The 14625-nt window shown below is 38.8% G+C and overlaps 2 protein-coding genes across 2 annotated transcripts in view; one reads left to right on the top strand and one right to left on the bottom strand.

Annotated features, from left to right (window-relative positions):
- The window catches only part of LOC131993483 (receptor-type tyrosine-protein phosphatase epsilon-like), a 28585-nt gene extending 19420 nt beyond the window's left edge, over positions 1-9165 (bottom strand). Inside the window, exons 1-2 of the mRNA XM_059359416.1 lie at positions 9044-9165; positions 1353-1597 (exon numbers count right to left, since the gene is read on the bottom strand). The gene's annotated coding sequence lies outside the window, so the exon portion shown is untranslated. The remainder of the gene's footprint in view (positions 1-1352; positions 1598-9043) is intronic.
- Positions 9166-12125: 2960 nt separating this feature from the next.
- The window catches only part of insyn2ab (inhibitory synaptic factor 2Ab), a 96071-nt gene continuing 93571 nt past the window's right edge, over positions 12126-14625 (top strand). Inside the window, exon 1 of the mRNA XM_059358785.1 lies at positions 12126-12404. The gene's annotated coding sequence lies outside the window, so the exon portion shown is untranslated. The remainder of the gene's footprint in view (positions 12405-14625) is intronic.

A 14625-nucleotide genomic window follows, 5' to 3' on the forward strand; every position in this document is an offset into this window, starting at 1 on the left:
CTGCGGACTTTGTCGCACTTAAGGCTACATCACCTGATCTTCTCCTCTACTGCTGTCATAACTACTGCAGCCACTAGAGGTCGCCCTCTAATAACAAGCACAAATATGGGTAATAATAACTTGCTTGCACAGATGACTTATATTGCCAGTCTGAAAGGATGCAATGATAGTAATACTAGTTACTTTCGTAATTGGCATTCACCACAGTACTGTAGGTACTGGGATATGATGCGAGATATGTAAACAGATACTGGCTCTCTCTGACCTGACCCTGCTGAAAGCATACAGCTATTGAAATTCCTATTGACTTGAAAAATGCATGATTTCTAAATTATTCAACATGCTCCATCAGTGACACTGTGTAGAGGACATTCGTGGACATTTGCCAGATATAATGCTTATTGAACGATGATTTCTCATCTGTAACAACAGCAATACAAGTTTGCATGACTACAAATTTCTAGTGAGACATAAAGAGCACTTTAAAATATGGATAGCATTTCTACGGCAGGATAGTAGTTTGCGTGATAATAAAGGTAAAGAATGTTCTGTTCACAGGGGTATCTCAAACAACAGCAAAATATATCAAATAGATAGCTGTATCCAATCATGTCTCAGTTTCTTCCCAAATCAATACAGCCTCAAAGACAGATCCACATTCTGTGCTTGGCACAGAATAGATGGCATGTCTTGTACACAAAAAAGATAAAAGATTTTTCTTTTGTTTCCAGGGAGAGGAGGAACAAAGGCAGAGAAAAAAAAGAATACCAGAAACAGCCACCACTTCCATTGTCAAGTGCCAAGGAAAAGGATGGGACGAGAGCACACAAACACATGTCAGTAAAGTGTGGCAGTGGAGAGGAGAGAGAAGATGAGAGCGGAGATGAGAGGAGGAGAGAGGGGAGAGGAGTTGGAGCTGGAGGAGATAAATGTCTAGATTCTGGGTTCAGAGATAACAGACATAGTGGAAGACATCCTTAGTACACAGAGGCAGCGGCAAAAAAAGGATGAAGCTGTACAGTGTGGTAAGTCGCTGCTATATCTTCAAATGTATTTCATGTGGAGGCTTTGCAACGTGACTGCCTTTCAAAATATATCACAAAAGCATCATATTGCAACATTTCCCATCAAAAACAGACACTGGGAATGCTACTGTATCTTTATCTCATCTTCTCAATCCTCTTCACATGTCTCCGGTCACTGTCTGTTGCATATTTAAAGTCAAAAGAATCAATCTAGAAAGGAGACACTGTAATTATTAGATTATTTCCCATTAATGGATTGAATTTCCATTGATTCCCTGAAACAGAATTGACCTGCTCTATGGTCAGATGGGTTAATAAAAGACTTACACTTCCAAGCAGAGCCGGTGTGATCCGGTATCAGTTGACCCGTCAGTCCATAGCAGCCATGCGATCCCACTTCCTTTCTTGATTGGACTTATTGAGGTTTCCTGCCCTCAGTCCTTCTCCTACTCACATCCTCTCTGAGATATCAGTAACAGTGCTTGATGAAGCAAGGGCTGAGGTCGGTGACGGGACCTGAGGTCGTTTTGAGAGCTTTAGATTGGGATCAAGGCACAGGGGATCATCAGAACCTGAAAGAAAACGGAAAAGACAATATTTAGTTCAACCAAACCCCAAAAGCTAAAGCCACATATTTAATTGTTTAGCTGTAGGAGAGGCAGATTTTTCGTGACTCACTGTTTGAGGCTGAAAAAAAAATACCCTTGAAATGCACGAACACACAACAAAAGAGAAGTGGAATGAGTGGGAGTTTGCATCTGTGCACAGTATGTGTGAGAGAATGACTCTGCACTTAATTTAATCAACTGGGTGTGGATGTACAACCATTTGTACAGTACATGCCCAGTGTTTATGTCCTGTTTACTACAAAAACCTCTGGTGCAGCTTGCACAACCCACTGTTGCAAGGCGAAAAACATTAACAAGCTATTTATCTCCAACCATGCAACACTAAATCTCATCCAAATAAGTCTTCCCAGACACAGACTGTTTGTAGCACACATTCACCAACATTATAATTGTAAACATCACCTTCAAATCTAAAAAGAGTAAACAGTAGAATGGTGTTCACAAACAATGTAGACCAATTAAAGCGAACCACTACACACAGCACACACTGTACAAAAAAGCATTGCATAAAGTATGTTGGATTTAATTATTCTACACAAAGACTTGACTGTGATGTTATTCTATCGCCTTGCTTGAGTCTGGGAACGAAGACTTGCCCCTCTTGCCCCTCACTCCCACTCTCCCAGAGTCCCACTGCCCACAGGTGTGAGACACAAAGCCATATTGTTAACACTTGGCCGCTGTGACGCAGCTGAGCAGAAAGCAGAGGAGAAGAGGTGAATTAGTCACTAAACCCAGCTGGACGGGCCCACTCAGTCTGAGCCGAGATGAGGAGAATGAATGAACAAGGTATGGAAAACACCTCTTTTCCCCCTGTACTATTGGTACTGTGCTCAACTTTTCCAAATGTTGCAATGTCACTTGGCATTAAAACATAAACACATTGTCCATTAAAAGCACCAACTTTAACCTGAAGCCTGTAAACCTGGTCAAAAGATTGCAAATAAAATAGGCTTTAATAATGTGTTCTTACACTTCCATAAATCTAGGGGGATTGCATGAAACAAGTTTCAGGTTCTCTCCATTGTTACTAACAAAAGCCAGGCTGTGAGATGTGACAGAAACACCAGAACGGCTCGTTGGCCAGACATGATTTCAATATCACTCAACGTGACAAAATCTAGTAAACACTTTTGAAAAAGTACGTCTACTGCCAATATTTTGATGTGATAATGGCTCTGCAATATGGCGATACAAATGGTCAAAATATATAAAAATTTAATTTTGGACAAGGCATTTTTATTCTTGCACATGGGAGTGAAGTTGGAACAACCATAGAACATTAATATGAGTATACAAAAATATTTTTTTACCATGTGGATATTTCATATAGATTATTAAATTGATATATATCATTATCTAGATATGAAATGACCTATACCATACCTATATAGACTCATGAATTCACCCACCCAACACTAATGGACTCTTAACACTGGTGCATATCTCCTTTAGGTTTGATTCATCAATGTTTTCCTCAACTGTTTGGTATAATTTAAAATAGTACATTCATAGCTTCATTACAGTCTATTTGTGAGTCTGTTTGAGAAATAATCGAGCACAGCTGAACTTCTCAAAATGTCAATGACACATTTTTGTCTTAATTATGGTGTTTTAATGTAGCACTGTGAAAAAAGATATGAATAATCACTAGTCTCCAAGGATAAGAAAATATATGTATAATTTAGCCATATTATCTAATTGTGTGCCGTGATTTTGGTCCTTAAATTAGAAAAATATGTTCTCAAGAAAATCTCAATTTAATCTGTGCCTTTAAATGGGACATTCAAGCCTGCAGTCATTCAGTGGTGATTAGCAACACTAAAACCAGCCAAAATATTTTAGGCAGTATGTTCACTGCTCTTGCCCATCAGATCATATTCACTTAGTATATAAACAGAAAGGTCCAAATTGATGCAGCTGCTATCCTGAGGTCCCTAGTGTGGTTGAAGGTCCAAAAACACTGGATTATACACCTACAATAACGTAACTGAATAGCATCTTTCATAGAAACTTCCTGTCTGGTTAACACCCATGATTTTCAAACTCCACACCCAAGCAGAAATGACTTAAGTGATGTCATTTCAGTAATTTTCCCAGACTTGCTACAACTCCTCCTGAAACACAGAAAACATTATACATCTTATTTCTGAGGCTGCGTGTCACTGCATTGGTTTAGTAGTTTTCCTTCAAGATAATGTATCTCAAACATGGAAGTGCATGTTCAAGGCTCCAATTTCTCTCATTCAAACATCAGAGCAATAAGTTAATCTCTGGTGTATCTATTCTATATGTGGAACTAGCTAAAAACATATACTAGGGAAAAGCTCTCACTGCACAGCTAATGTGACCTTTGACCTGACCCACAAACGTAAATCTTATTACTGAATCTGTCAATCAAAAATGAATCACAGACTAACCAAGCAGAAATGCCGCTGTTCTCCAGATCTGAGCACTTTTCTGCTCCCAGGTTGAACTGCCTGCTAGTTTAAGAAAAGTTTAGTTACCAAGCAGTTGATGTTAATAATAGATAAAACAGGTAATATGTAGTAATAATCCGCTTCGAGGAAATAGGCTAGGCTTTTTGCAATGGTAATATATTATTATTAATGTTAAAAAGCCTGGGCTAAATGATAATAGGTATAAAAAATGTATATAATATGCTAAATTATTCATAGTGTGTTTCACTTGCGTAAAAGTCATTTGGGAGACGTTTATGAAGCCATCTTAATCTTTTCACACAGAGAATTGTTCTCCTCTCAGCCCTGCACGCTCAGTCCAAAGAAGAGGGAGACATGCTCACGGCATACGATTACTGCAGGCACAAGCGCTTCCTTTCTGTGCCACTCTGCCCATTGACTAAGAGGGGAAACATGCAGGCCATTAAAGTTTTATGGGAGTGCAGTCATCACCCAGCATCAATCATTAATTCATACCAAAACAGGCAACAGTAAGTACTGTAGCTAAGCTCAGTTGTGACGTAAAGTTCTTTCTTTCGGTCACATAGTAAAGAATAAAATATCACAATTGTTGCCTTTTCAATTAATTATCTTAATTATGATTTACACAGCCAAAATATTTGAAATCCATGCATAGGGTGCTATCCGTGCACCACACTTAAGTGTGAATGAATCTAGCTTTTCATGCTATTCACATGCCGACTTCCTGACACATAGATCCAATATTGATGGCTTCCACCCCAGAGGGGCACATGGTTTCCTGAGATGATGAATCCATGGTTTCATATATAATGGGGCAAACTAGTGTAGGTCTTCAGAGAGCACAGATGCAAGCCGTAACCCTCATTCAAGATGCTCAGCATCAGGCTGTGTTTTGACAGTCGGGTTGGAAAATTTGATTTCACACTTGTGCAAAAGTTCAGATTGGGGTTAGTATCTGTGATTGGGGCTGCTGCAAATTATTACTTGCTTTGTCTCTAAAATGTCTAAAATGTTGAAAAATGTTAATCCTTGTTTCCCAAAGTATCGTCAAACTCAAACTCAGAGATATTCAGTTCACTGCCATAAAGACAGAAAATAGTAAAATTTAAGAAGCTGGAATCAGACTCATAAAAATCTCAGAAAATAACTCAAACCATTTATCAATCAATTATTAAACTAGTTTGTAATTAATTCCACAGTTGACAACTAATAATTCCTTTTGCAGTTCCATCTGTGGTGTTGTCTGCTGAAGGCATGCAGGGATGAGAAGACAAAATGCTTCTTTCTACAATATAAGACAATTGTCCTCATTCCCTGTTCATGCAAAGATATGCCACATATGACTTCCTACTCACATGAGGTCTTAAGTGACTGCTCTACTGAGCATGTCAGCGCCTGAGCCTCGAACACCCACACTCTGAAATAAGTGGCTATTGCCGAGGGAAATAGCTGAGGAATATTATTTTTATGCCTTCATATCGGAGGATGAGGAGAGTAATCTCCAGCCTCAAGTTTGAGGACTCTGAAAATGACACTTCTGGGGCACAGTATAGGTGAAGCCAGGGACACGAGATAATAATCATTGCAATTACAGCTTCACAACTCATCTGCTCTTCTACTGCGGCTCAACCAAGGGTAACAAGTTTGTTCCTTCCACCAGAGTCCAGTATAAGTGGATTGAAAGCTTGAAGCACTGTGAAACGACTATTAATTACTTAAATATATGACAAAATCCATTGTTAGGTCTATAATTTTATACTTTTGTGAGGCTTCAGTCTTTGCAGCTGCCCTCACTGAATCCTTCATACCTAATGAAACAACTTTTTGTGTTTTAGTGCAGTAGTACTTTCATGAAAACGAACAGTCACTTTCTTCTCTCTATCAGACAGAGTGACAACACAAGCACTTCCTCTTCTCACAGCAAGCTACACCACAAGTCATGGTTAACTTATGAAGCAGCTAACAGCAGCAAGCAGCTAAGCTTCAAACAGAGAGCCAGACTGAAGTCAGAGGTTATATACAAGCAACAAAATTGGGAAATTGGGTTGTGATTGCGTGGTGGGCTGGTCTTTGAAATTATGTATGGATGTAGTGTCTGAAGATAGAAACAGAGCAGATCATCTCTGGCCTACATCCAGCTGTATTATGAGTAACAAGTCATATTCATACAACACAATTTATTATAATCAAGACTGCAGAATCATTTAAATCTCCCTTATCTCAGATTGTTAAGTGCACACATGCAGACAGTCCACAGAATCAGGCATTACCCTTATCTACAAGACCACACATCTTATTCCAATGGCTATCAGCAGAAATGGCGACAGACAGCAGGCAGAGGAGGCAGTAGTGACAAAAGTCAGACAGTTCAGATCAGCAGATTATGAAGGATAATTACCTAATGGAAAATTTATATGGCTAAATTAACCTCTGTTTAGCCCACACACCTGGGTGTGCCAGCCACGATGAAGGAGGGTAATCAAGATCATAAAATGTTAAAATAGAAATCACTTTTGGCGAACAGATCTGCTTTCCCACACTGTGCAAATCCTCTTTGGCTTACATAATTCAGCATGAAGCATAAACTCTCCAAAACAACTTAATCTGTCAAATAAAACAAAATAAGAAACTTCGAGTGTACTCAGAACTGACTGTCAATAGAGTGAGGTGTCACAAAACTTTTGAACTCAAGGATAGAAAAGTGTATCCTATGACTGGTTGTTTTGAAGGGATAGTTCAGATTTATTGAAGTGTGGTTGTATGAGGTGCTTATCTATAGTCAGTGTTTTACCTACAGTAGATGGTGGTTGGCACACCCCCAGTTTGGAGAAGCAGGTGGATTTACCAACAAGGAAGCTATGCAATGTACTGCTGAGGATGGGGCCTGCAGAAAACAAACAACAAAACAAATGCCCACCAAAAAGTATTAAGTGTACGATATTTTTAGAAGACGTTAATTGCTTTACCTTGCTGCCAGACAGCAGAACTTTATGTAGGGACCCTCTTGTCAAATCCACCAGACTCGATTGGCAAAAATAGTAACTTACCTCACAGAACACAGAACTAACTAATACAAACAAACTAACCATTTGAGGTAGCAGAAGACCAGCAACGCCTGTGTTCTGCAATGTAAAATAACAGTTTTTGTCAATGAAGTCTGGTGGCTAAAATACATTTTGCAGCTGTCCCCGGTTGTCAGCAGTACATTGCTTTGCTTCTGTGATGGGCATCCAGCCTCCTTCTCCAAATTGGGGGGATGCCAACCGCCATCTACTGGAGGTAATACAATGACTGTGGATAAGTACCTCATACAACACCACTTTAATAAATCTGAACTACCTGCAAGACACTGCAGCAGTTCACTCTGAGCTACACATAAAACGTCTTCAGGCTCAATTTTAAAAGCAATCACTCACACACTGATTTTACTTGTTGGTTATCTTGCACCTCCACACCTTTATCTGCCCCCATTACTCCTTATCCATTCTTCTTTCAGCCCAGGTGTTCAACACTAATCTCATACCCGATGACACCAGTGAAGCACTGAATTAGGTTTTATGGCCGTCATGTGATAGAGCATCTATGGCAACCACTGAATTATCCCTCGAGCAGATGGATGTCGTTTTGAGCAAGAGAAGTGTATCATGTTGACTCAACATTGACTCATGTCTTTCTACACAGGCTGTTGCCATATCGATGCCCTGCTTTCATGTGTCAAAGTTCAAACAAACTGCCCATCCATTCATACTCACAGCCATGCTAAACCAGGTAAAAACAGGCCAGTTTGGACATATTTAACACATCAGCATCATTCTCACCTTAGGATATTGAAAAGTCATCATCAAGAAATTAATCTTTAAATTAGCATATGTCTAACTATAGCTCATGTATCCCCCAGGTGACAGAGATGTGGGCGATGTAGCCCAATATTCAGACCACAGATGAGGAATCTGAGGTAATTCTAAAATTAACATCAGCTTTTTTAGGCCATTTAATCAGGGATGGAACGGAAGGTGACGTTATTGTGAATGAGGTTATGCTGAATGAGGGGCATTTATAATTCATGTGTGAACACATGGCATCTCCACCAGTTTCCCATACTGCAACAATTATGACATCTCTGTAATTATCATACTAATATTAGAGTCAATTACAGATATTAAAATTAAAGTATATTACTTGCGTGTTCCATTTATTAATGGGTCAGTCATTGTCATTACAAATATGGAAGACTTAGAGAAAGTGTGGAAAGGACGAGTATTTCCTTTTTGAAACCAAACATTTGACCTGAATAGGATCTTGCATGATGACATAATGACATGTTTTCTCTCTCTAAATAATTAGAAAACAATCCATATTTTGAAGCTACAGCATCCAGTGTGACTGTTGAATATGCAGCACAGGCCTGTCTGTCCCCCTTGCGTTTTCTGTCTAGACCAGTGAGGATGCTGCATATCCACTGCGCTCCTTTTCCATAAATTGTGCTTGCAATTTCGATATGAAATCAACAATTTCTCAGATGACTCCACGAATAATATTGAAACAGTTATTGGTAGAAGAGAAAATCATCACATGGTGCATGCTGGTGGTCGCAGGGCGTGTGGATTTGCTCTACTAACCCATATTTACTATAGCCCACGTTGTTGTCTGTGTGCAGGAATGGCAGACCGAATAGAAATATCATCTCCAATCCCTGTGGCCTGCATGCTGTTTGCCTCTCTGGAGATTTGCTGTTGCTAAAGCATTATAGCGTAATGCGGTGTGGTGTAATTAGAAGAGAGATGCATGGAGGCTAAAACGACAAGCTATGCTGAGCACCGTGGAGAGGTTTCAAAAACAACGCTCAATAAATAAGCGACAGAAAACAGTCGTTGTTTATGCATAAATACGCAGATGGAAAAGTAGCTCGGCTGTTTTTTTTGGTGCTGTTTTTTTTGCCCTCTCTTACCGTGATACTCTGCGATGACCTCGCCTCACACGGCGCAGCGGCTGATGATGTCGGCTTGTGTCTTTCCTGCACGGACCCGACGCCTGCCTCTCGTGTTATGTCCTTTGGAGGATGACACTAAACACATGCAGTTGTCGAATCATCTGACCGGAGACGAATAACGCCTTTATGTTCCCCTGATGATCATGTCTCCGGCTCCGAGGATGCGCTTCCCCCCCGCCTGCCTGCCTGCCTCCCTGCCTGAGCTGAGCCGTGTTATGGCAGCCAGAGTGGAGACTGGAGACCCTCCCCCGGGCGCAAAGCAGTGTATCAGGTGGACAGTGAGCATCCCGCACATTCCTGCACCACTTGACGATAAAGGGCAGGCCTGTGCATAAAGAGCCTCGATTTATTCTTACTGCCTTATGTCAGTTTTTATGGTTGACATTTTAGCATGTGACGTTTGTTCAATACATTAAAAGATGCTGCAATGTGCCTCTGGGGGCTTTCATTATGAATTCACATTGACCTTTGACCATGTATTTTTTCCAAGTCAATATGATGTTACAAACCTGTGGGTTATTGCTTTTTACAAATAGACTGTTGTTTCTGTATTTTGACTAGCAACTAGACTGATCATTTAACTATATAAAGAGATAAACGTTGTACTTAACAGTGCTTGAGGTCAGTTCATCGCAAAATCACATGGACGACCTTTACAATGATATAGAAAAACCTGGCAAAGGTTTTACTACTTTAGGACCATGTATGTAAGTAGAGCCATCTGCTGGTAATAACGGAACTGTCATGCTGCCTTCATGTGCTCACAAAAAGTTGTAAATTGGATGAGCAAAAAGTAAATAGAGGTTATATTTTCAGATTTAGACCATGACAACTACATGTTGGCAATTCAAGAAAGAAATGTGGAATGTAATGTTGTAAATGCTGCATTGCACAAAACATTTCTTCATATATATATATATATATATATATATATATATATATATATATATATATATATATATATATAGCTGCAAACATGCATGTAAATGATATATATATATATATATATATATATATATAATTTACATGCATGTTTGCAGCTGCAGCACATTTTAAACTGGTGCACAGCAATCTGTAACATTTACACGTTTGACTCTGAGTCTGAAATATGAGCTCTGAAGGAAAACTTGAGGGCAGTTTTGTTAAAGGGCATCTGTGTAAAAGCTCCTCTGTTCCCACAATGTGCAGCCATACATTTTATGTCTGCAGGGGCTGAGTTGAATATCACTAGGAATACTTTTTTCTTTTGCATTAAACAAATGTGCTTCTTCGACAGTATACTCCTCTGTGGCTTTATTGACTTTTCCAGAGAAAACAAATCATTTAGTTTAACTGGGCTGTTTTTGCTGACCTCTTGTGGAAGCTAAATCGAGTTAATGGAGTGATTCAATTAGAGGGGATAGACTGTTGCCAAATTCAAGTAGTAGGACAAACATTTTGAAAAATTGTAATTTAATGTCTGTAAGATTTGAGTTAAATTAATTTAAAAAACGTATCAAAATCGTGTTCATACAGTGATAATTAGTTAAATAAACTGAATGAACTAATGAAAATATGTGTTGCAGATTAATCAACAAGCTGAATGGAAGTCATGTCACGAGGAAATTAATTTCTAATTTCTGCTTTCTCTGTACATTTTTGAGTTTTTACTAAACATATGGAAATGTAACGCTGACATTATACTATACACAGGCCTATACAAACACAGAGCTATACTAATGAAATTGCGATAAAGTCAGGACCTAGCACAAATTTCTTGGAGAACTAGAACACAAATAACAAAATAGTATATTTGGGTCAGTGATAAAGCATTTAAAGTTCTACAGCACAGTTAGTATACAGCCTATGAGTATGATTCCACATGACCAGTGCAGCAGGGTCAGTTGACTTCATGTTGTTTTTTTTAAAGGCTAAGTCAATGTTTTGTTGTTGCTAGACATATGATTATCCAAAACAACAACATAGTTTCATTCTTCATTTTTGTCTGAATTAATTTCAGAAGGTACTACCTCATACATGAAATTATATCTAAACAGCAGTTATCATGACAGTGCAATGACATTTTTAATACAGATGAATTATTCTCAAAGATGAAATTGCCCTCAGTTAAAGCCATGGGTTGTGGTCAGGAATGATGGGGTTGTGTTGGGACCATATAACCCAGAGGACGCAGGAGATCTCGCAAATTCACACGTAATCAAGTAATATAACCGGATTTTCTACATGTATAACTAGATAATGTCTCATTTAATGTACAAGAACAGATCATCTGCTTTCAAAAAACATTAATTGGACCATAGTAACTTACCATCCACTCCCATTACTCCTGCAATGGTTTTCCAAGCCACTTCCTTTTTATGGTTGTCTTTATATAAAGAATGTGACGGGTCATAGATAATTGTATGATTTTGGACCTCCAGAATCAACATCTCCTCATAATAATAATAATAATAATAATACATTTTATTTGTAAAGCACTTTTCATTGTTAAAAGCAATCTCAAGGTGCTACAGAGTACAACAAGATCCATGGTGTCAGTGGGGTTGCTACGTTGTCCGTCAAAAATAGAAGCTCTGCGCAAGTGTTGCGAGGGCTGACGGATGGCCGTGCGACGGCGGACTCACTACGCAGCGGGTATGGAGTCGATGGAATCTCACACAATGATTATAATGTATGCGTATCGGCTCCACAGACGGATCTGCAGCCGTTACGCATTCAGCGGAATTTAGGGGTTAGTCTGTAAAATAAATAAATAAGAAATGAACATAAGAAAGCCTTGTATTCTGTACCTGATATGAAGTGGTCACTATACAATTCAAATCTGTTGCTTGTGCAGCCTCTTGCCCAGTTGTGTGTTTATATCCAGCTCGTTTTACTGCAATAATTAATTTAGCCATCTTCCAGGACCTTTAGGAATCTAATCAAATGCTTTCCATTTTACCTGTCAACTATTGTTCTAGAAAAACAACAGCTAAATACCATACAGCAAGGGAAGACACTCAGCAAATGTTATTCTGCCAAAATGGCGTTATTTTGAATTCGAGGAATTGCGTGACGTCAAATCTTGGAGCTCCAATCACAACGTCACAAACGCGGAAATTGAAACAAGCCGCCAATTTGCTAATCTGTGATGGAGAGATAGGCAAGCTTGACCTCGGCATCAGATCGTGCTACGAATTACGAATTATATTTCCTAGTCGGATATTCTGCAGGAGTTGCAAAACTCTGGAGTGAACATTTCTTCATCCGAGTTTCTCTGGGATTGCCGGTCTTGGCAGACCACACTGCAAACCTGACTGACTATCTAATCGTCGGTACCGTGAGTACCCGGTCTATTTATTGTAACTGACCTGCAAGTACAGAAGACGCTTTTTCTCGTTTTATTTCCTGATTTATTGTGTTTTGAGTGGATCCACATGAAAACCCGAAGCGGACTTTTGACTTGCGTTTCCTTTTGTGGTTGTGAACTGGATCGGGACTCGGGTGTTTTGCGGTTGTGGGGAAAACAAAGCGGACTTTTTGCTTAGTTGACTGAACTTTGAAACTGTTTTTTTTTTTAACCTTGCTTGATTTATTACCTATTGAAAACTGAATTGAGTTGTGGTCTATTTGTATTGGCAATGCTGTTTTTGTTAATGTTTGGGCCTTTATCACTGCTACTTGTCTGTCCATTATGTAGTTATTATTTAGCTGAGACTGAGACTGGTTGTCACTCTTGTCATTTTTCTCAAACCTGCTGCATCATATTTGTGATGAATGACATCTGTGTTTTGTAATTACTCTTGTGATTAAAAATGTAGATCTGAAGCTTGATGAGTCTGTTTTGCAAATGGTTTTATCTTAAATAACAAATATAGCAAGTTATCACCATCCCATATCAATATTAGACTTATTAACCATGATGTATTGTTTTCAACTTGTGGGTATGTTCTACCTCTGGTTTAAATCACACCACTCCCAGTACACTCTCATCCTTCACCATCACCCTGTCAGCTTGAGTGAAGATAAAAGCCATTATTTAAATTAATACAACAACACCACTTTAATTGACATTCTTTTGAGAATTAAAAAAAAATCTAATCTCTTTGGCTTGAACAAAAAAAAGTAAAAGATTTAGGAGAATACATGAAATGAAGGTATCTGTTTTTGTAATTAAAAAACAAGTATTTGCCAATATTACACAATAACTGAGAAAAATATTGCAGCTTTGCTTTGTGATTCCATAAGATGCAGTATTTCAGGTAACTCAAAAATTTCAGCCTCTTTAAAAGTTGCAAAATAGCAAAATTTACAGTCCATTTACTGCATCACCATCATTGGTTGTGAGTCCTCAGCTCCAGCCATCCGTAACTTTTTAAAGTGATCATTTCTCACAGCATGTTTTTGCATTAATATGCATTTAAATAGCGTGTTTATGTCAGTAACCCTTTCTCTGCAGCATGTATTCAAGCATGTAGCAGCAGCAGCAGCAGCACATGCCACATTTCAGCTGGGGGCAGTGTTGCTCTATAAATACGCATAAACATCTACAAATGCTGTACACTGATTTGTGTGTGTGTCTGTGTGTGCAGCAGCGACTCAATCACTTACCTAATTTACCTCATCATATAATTGAATTATTTTAGTTTCACTCCACATTGAAGTCAAAAAGAGATCCAACCGTCATGCTCGGATCTAATTAACCGAAATGCATTGTGTGTGAATCATGCGGATTGCTCGCCCAGCTGAAGTTAATTGCCATAGAAGAAACACTTAAGCCTGCTGTAAAAAAAGAAAATGAATGATCTCTTAAATACAGCATCTTCATAGAGCATCTTTGTCCTTTGAGTGTTACAACATTCATTGTATTGTCAGTGTTTGAGGTTTAAATCATCAGTGTTTTGTGCAATATACAGACATCAGTTGCATTATTGACAAGACATATTGATGTATCAATATTGTACCTGATTGCTTTAGTCCTCAGTGACTCAACACTTCCTTTTTTCCCCCGACCCAGGTAATATCAAAGCTTCACAGTGAAACAACACTAGCAAACGACATTTCATGGATGGACAATGAGGCACTTTTTGTGGGTACATTCCCTTCCTCGAGGCCCTGGAGACCTTTTAGTGAGGAAAATATTTTCTACCTGCATGTCAAATAGACTTCTGTCCTGAAAAACAACCCAATCTGACCTTCATCACTTCATTTTATCACATCTGAGTGAGAAATCTTTAAGTAGATTTTTAATAAGACAGTTAAGTTCCTTATATGTACTATAAAACATTGATTGATTACACAGATTTTTATTAATGTTTAACGGAAAGCATAGTATCCTGTCTGCATCCAATGACAAACCAGCACCACACATCTTAAGCTGTGCCCTTGTACTTGAAGCATCCACAGCTTGGCACTAGCGGGTATATCGTTCTGAAATAGGCCATGATGACAAGTTGTTCACTAGTGACCGCTGGCTGCGATATAAATTTTTCTTTCTGTCCTGCCTGTTGGCTCTAATGCCAGACACAGAGAAAAGGTGCTGCTGTGAGCTTTATGACAAA

Source organism: Centropristis striata, chromosome 20 (assembly GCF_030273125.1).
Source record: "Centropristis striata isolate RG_2023a ecotype Rhode Island chromosome 20, C.striata_1.0, whole genome shotgun sequence".
Taxonomy (NCBI): Eukaryota; Metazoa; Chordata; class Actinopteri; order Perciformes; family Serranidae; genus Centropristis; species Centropristis striata.